Below are 6402 nucleotides of genomic sequence, written 5' to 3'. Positions count from 1 at the left end.
AAAAAAAAAAAAGCAACTCTGCTACTTCTTCAGAACCATCCCTGCTGGCATGCTGCCATTCTTTTCACATGTTGACAATTGTCTAAGCCACCAAGACTGTAAGCAAGCCCCCAGTTAAATGTTTCCACTTACAGGAGCTACCTTGGTCATGGTGTCATTTCACACAGCAATAGAACAGTTACTAAGATATAGGACTGTGAGGTTTCAAAAGCCCTGTGCCATATTCAGTTCTTCCTTCCTCCTACTTGTGGATGAAGAAAAGAGTTCTCAGATTTTCCTGCTGGTGTCCTGCTTTTCTTCCACCATCTGAAACTGTGAGCCCAATTAACCACATTCTTTTATAAGATGCCTTAGTCATGGTGCTTTTCACTGCAACAGAGAAGTAACTGAGACAGTGACCTTCAATTTACAATCTTCCTGTTGTCTCTAAGAACTAGGATTATAGGAGTGTGTGAACATGCTTGACTTAGTCTGTTTGTAAGCTTGGATTTTCTCAAAGTGAAAAAAAAAAAAAACTTAAGCTTTCTAAACTCTGCAGCCAAAGAGTTTTATTTAAACATCGACAGTTTGTGTTTCATATACAATAAAATACATTACAATGGTCACTTTTTAATGCTTTCTTCAGTGATTAAAAGAATATATATTTAACATAAACCATACAACATCCATCTTTGGGTCAAACATTTTGCTGGTTTCCTTACAGTTTCTGTCAGGAGTTGCTTTATCTGATGACCTGTACAAGGGAAACTCTCACCACATCTGGAATTTACACACACTGTGCCAGTGGATTCACACTACAGATGTGCATATAAAATCCACATAGTATGTGCTCACTGGACAAAGTGCACGCCTGTCAACAGTTCATTTAATATAAGATGGTAAAACCATTTTATGATATATAAAGTTGTTCCATAAATAAATTGTGTTTCCAAACTTCCAATGGAGCAGCCAGGTCTCAGCACTGCTAGCCACCCATGTCGGCTACTTACTTGATTATTGGAGGCTGTCCTTAACATTATTGTATGTACCATAGCAACTCACACCTGTCATGGAACAAGCTTTTGTGTTTCCTTTCTTTCCCTTCCATTCTCTCTTCACTCAAATGCGTTTTTTCCTTGTCTTTTTTTTTTTCCCATCCCTCATCTGAGGATGCTGACACACAGCACAGCTGTCTACCACAAGTCAAAATTCGACATTAAATAGTACAATCTAGCAGCATCCAGCTGGCCAAAGCGGCCAGATCCAGCCAGCATGTGGGCACTTTTTCATGCAGATCTATTCTTTGCCAGCTGACATGCATGCTGACAGAGAGAATCCTGTGACTTGTTAAGGATGTTATGACTAATATTGTTTTGCAAGCCTGTTTGCCTACAGTTCTGTGCTTTCACTTAGCCTTGAAGTATTCCCTGGAATACAGTTCATTTCTTCCTCCACTGTTTTGATATCTGGGCTGAAGAAGCTAACTTGAATGTAAGAGGTGAAAAAACTTAAGTCGGATATAGCCTAAAATATCCAGCAATTTGAGGGTTCAGTTTATATAAATGCATTTAAAAAGGATGAAACAATATCTAACTTATACTATATGAAATTCAGAATGGTAATTGGCAGTATCAATTATTATATAGTTAATAAAAGTTAAACTCAGGTTTCTGTTAAAGATATCTCATTTGGGACACTACCTTCCCTTCTATTTTAAACCAAAATCAATGAGATGCTACCAGAATACATAGATGCAGTGCATTGCATTCAATCCACCTGGCTATGCTATGAGTGTGTGTGTGTGTGTGTGTGTGTGTGTGTGTGTGTGTGTGTGTGTATTTGGCTTCTGAGCTCGGCATTTTGAAAAAGAAAGAATAAAAATGTCCAAAAAGCAGAGTACCTCAATGAAAAAGTTAGGCAGCAACCTCAGATAATTATTGTCTATTTGCCCTTAAGGTTTGGTAACAATCTAATCAACCAAGAAAGCCCTGTACAATGTAACATTCTACTTGTAAAACCAATACCTAACTATTTTCTTTGATCAAGAAATAGAATATACATATATAATCCTATAAAGCTGATTTAACACAGCACAAATTGTTTAGTTTACAATACTTAAAAAAAAATACTAAGACCCTACTTGCATATCTGGACACAGAAATTATACATTTTACAAAACATAATGTCTTCATTGAAGTTTAGTATCTCTCTGTAAAAATGACAATTTGGTTTAGTGAAGACACTGAGTGATTCAGGGTCCACGACTGCTTGCCAAGGTTGACCAAGGCCCAGCGATACTTGCTCTGCTCAATAAGTTTATGCACGGGAATCCACATCATCCTCGGTTAGTTCACCTTGGTAAATATTAATGCTTTCTTCAGTGACTGCAAGCATTTGAGATGAGAGCCACAAAGACCAGCAATAGCAATGAGGATGAGTGCCCACATGGTATCATCTTAAATATAAGAAGAAGGCATCTGTCTTTCTCTTCTGTTTTATTCTGTCTTTGGTAAGTTTACTCTGTTCCTCGGTAAGTGCTTCATAAGAAGCTACACATTTGTATTTCACCACGTCAGTCCTTTCCCTTTAAAACAAATTGAGAATAAAAAGTCATGACTACCTAGGTGTTTCATACTCTCTTAAGAATGTCACAGAGTTGTGAGCTGTCAAGTGGTATTTCACTCAGCAAAGAAAAAAGACATTTGATTTATCATAAGGAACACATTTTATTTCCCACTTAAGTCCCATATATATATATGTATGTATGTATGTATGTATGTATGTATGTATGTATGTATCTGGGCTGTGATAGCACATGCCTTTAGAACCAGTGCTTAGGAGTCAGAGGCAGGCAGATATCTGAGTTTGAGTTCATCCTGATCTACAGAGTGAGTTCCAGAATAGCCAGGGTACACACAGAAACCCTGTCTTGAGGACCAAAACAAACAAACAAAAACCCGATATACAAAACAGGAATTTTTCTTCATTGCAAAAATATTTCCTATGGCTTCTCATAGTCTACAGTCATGACATCTGGAACTTTGAGAGCAATGGTTTATTATCAGAAGTCATAGGAAACATAAGACTATGTGTCAGCCTCAGAACAGAGGTCACCTCTGGGAAAGGATAAGTGAGGAAGATGATGAAGCTTTATTTCTATCTAAGACTCTGAAAGAAGAAAAAGCTTTAAAAAGGATTGTTTGGCAATCCCTGTTTTTATTTTACACAATGTGCATGCATGCAAGTGTATGCCAACTTGTAGAGGTCTAAAGGTGACACTGGATGCCTTTCCTGTTTGCTCTCTGATTTGTTAGTTGAGAGAGGATCTTGACATTGAACCATAACTTGAATAGCTAGCCAGCATGACCCAGGGAGAGATTCTATTCTCTGTTCCTGAGTAGAGGACTTGAGGTGGCCACCAAGCTGCCTGGCTGTTAGATGGGTTCCAGATATATGAACACTAGTCCTGTACCTGCACATTAAGCACTTCATTCCGTGAGCCATCTTCCCCAACAACCACTTGCTAATTTTAATATGGATCTTTTTCTGTCTATTACCTATAATTCTATGGCCAATTATAAAGTAAAACCTAAAGGGACACAATTGCAGGCTAAGAAAAATAGTTTCAAAAACAATGAAAGAGTTACTATAGAGGTAAAACAGTCCTTGCTTGTTGTGTTACCTATTTGTTGGTTCTTTTGTTTTTTGAGTTAGGATTTTTCTGTGTAGCATCGCTGGTGGTCCTAGAATTAGCTTTGTAGACCATGATGGCCTTGAACTCACAGAGATCTGTATTCCTCTTCCTTTGAAGTCCTGGGATTTAAGATGTGTGCCACTATACTCTGATTATTACTAATTTATGAACATGGTCTCACACTGTATCTCAGGCTGGACTAGAACACTTATGTAGACCAGACTGCCCTTTCAAACTCTTGGCAATCTTCCTACCTCAGCCTCTCAAGAGCTGAGATTATTTACTTGTGATGCCATGCCTAGGTAAGACATTTTCATATATTATTTATATTAAAATAAAATGTATTTGTATTAAAGTAAAATTTTCTCTTAGTATATTTGAATAGCAACTCTATTCAAAAGAGAATAGTACACATACTAAGATGAATGGCTAAGAAGTAAGCATATGTATAAGTAATAGATAATTTAAACAATATAGTAAATACATCAACACTAGAATCTAAAAGATGAGGTTGTAAGTATAAAAGTCACACTTTCCTTCTTTCTGTGTCCCTCCTCCTAATCATTTCAGGATCTTCTGATTGGAGTGAATATACCCAATGTAGGTAGTTACATATCTATTTCCTTAGCTACGTTAGTATTATTTCCTCATGACAGGTAAAATCATTACAGGGACCCAGGGATAGAGCACTCAGGGTTGAGACAGGACTTTCAAACTTGCGATATATTTACCAGAATGAAACACTTTAAGGTATGATGCCAGTATCAAGTTATAGTGAATAAAACCACACACCATGAGCTTTGTGCACCTCCATGCTGATAAAATAAATTGATCTTTATTGCACCTGTCACTAAGATCTGGAAAACCAGACGTGTCACTTACATCAATTACCAATAAAAAATGGGTGAGAAATTTGCTGTACTGCCTGGATATAAGATCAACAATAGCCCCTGAGACACAAGTGACATAGCTGTCAAAGTGAACACTCTCAAGTGGTATACTGGGTTTCAGAATCTTTAGCATGTCTTCTCCTTGCACATCAAAAGCCATTAGATAGACCTGAAGGCTGGAGATCTTTCCTGCTAGGGCTTTATAGTTCTCATCATTTGGCATGTTGTGTAATCATTTGTGCATCACTGAAACATTGCGGACCAGGAGATCGCTGTGAAGGCACATGGTTGCTATCAGTTAAGACTCTTGCCATCTCAGCTGTAAAATCACAGAAATCCAGGGCAAGTGAACTCAGATTTACACACCACTCTAGTTCAACTGCAGTAATAAGTGTGCTGTTGCCAGAAATACCATTGCCCAGTAAAATCAGGTGCTCCATAGTGTTGGCAATTGAGTTAGAGACAACAGGGATGTTGGGGGGGGTCACTATTTCCAGCAGAAACACACAAGACAGCTATTTTAGTCTCCTACTCCTACTCAGTATTTTTCAAACAGCTGCTAAATTATACAAGGAAACAGAACACAATGTTATCATTAGCACTTGACACTAATCTTTTAGGAATGGGCAACACAAAGCATTCAATGTTGAGATATATTGTTTCCCATTACTTTATTTCTATCCAATCTACAAATGCAATTAGTCTCACATTACAATGTAATCAGTAAGATACATTAAACATGCAGAAAAGATAATAAAAGCAAGTGAAAAAAATAACACCTTTAAATAGCAGGAATGGGATTTGTGTAAGAGAGCTTTCTCTGCAGAAGAATCCAGGTTCATTTTTCAGCACCCACCCACCAGCACACTACCTTCACTCACTACATTTACAAGAGAACCAAAACCCTCTTCTGACTTGTAGCAAAGAGACATATATGCGGTACATATATACCCATGCAGGCAAACACTTAAAATGCATAAAATAAAATATTAACAATTCACATAGCAATACTTACCCAGCAAGCTATATGATTTATCCCAAAAGATTTATGCCATCAATTGTCACATAATCACAACTAAAATGCAGTTAAGATATTTCTAGGACATATATTCTAGCCCAACACTGTGTGTGTGTGAGAGAGAGAGAGAGACAGAGAGAGAGAGAGGCAGGCTCTCTCAATCAAACCAGAGTCTGCTGACAGGGCTAGCCTCTGTGGGCCTGCTTGCTCTGGGATACCTGACCTTGGGCCTGCCAAAGTTATAATTGTAGGTAGTCCATCATGCTTCTACAGCATTTACACAAGATCAGGAAATGTGGATTCAGATCTTCTTGCCTGTACGTTACCTCCATAATTTTTAAAGATCACTGTTCTTGATTGTGTCTTACTACTTTTCAGTCAAGAGCTAGACTTGTTATTAACACATGCCCTTGTAAAGCTTACTGTGTGACTTAACTGATTAATCTTCTTGAAGTCAAGTTCTTCCCTCTTGAGGTATGTGCTGGATAGACTTCTTTGCTTCTATCTCCAAACAGATTAAACCTCTGGAGTTTCCTATAGGAGAAAATGGTCAAAATGATTTTCTAAATGTTTAATATAAGCACATATTAAAATATGTCTAAAAGATATTCTAGAGTAGCTTCTACCATCAAATTCATAGGCAAATCACATTCAGACTGTTGTGCATATTCAGAGTGATGGCAAGTACAGAGAAATAGCAAACATGGTAAAGGGCATGGACTAAATACAAAGCTTGTATTCAAATTTAATGACTGTGGACAACACTGGAACCAAAGCCAAATGCTGAGCTCACATCTGGAGTCCCAGAAGAAGTCAGAGTA

The 6402-nt window shown here is 37.7% G+C and overlaps 1 pseudogene; it reads right to left on the bottom strand.

Annotated features, from left to right (window-relative positions):
- Positions 1-2115: 2115 nt before the first annotated feature.
- Positions 2116-6144, bottom strand: LOC127214445 (F-box only protein 33-like; annotated as a pseudogene).
- Positions 6145-6402: the final 258 nt, after the last annotated feature.

Source organism: Phodopus roborovskii, unplaced genomic scaffold, assembly GCF_943737965.1.
Source record: "Phodopus roborovskii unplaced genomic scaffold, PHOROB, whole genome shotgun sequence".
Taxonomy (NCBI): domain Eukaryota; kingdom Metazoa; phylum Chordata; class Mammalia; order Rodentia; family Cricetidae; genus Phodopus; species Phodopus roborovskii.
The sequence above is the reverse complement of the archived record's forward strand: the minus strand, read 5'-3'. Positions and strand labels throughout refer to the sequence as shown.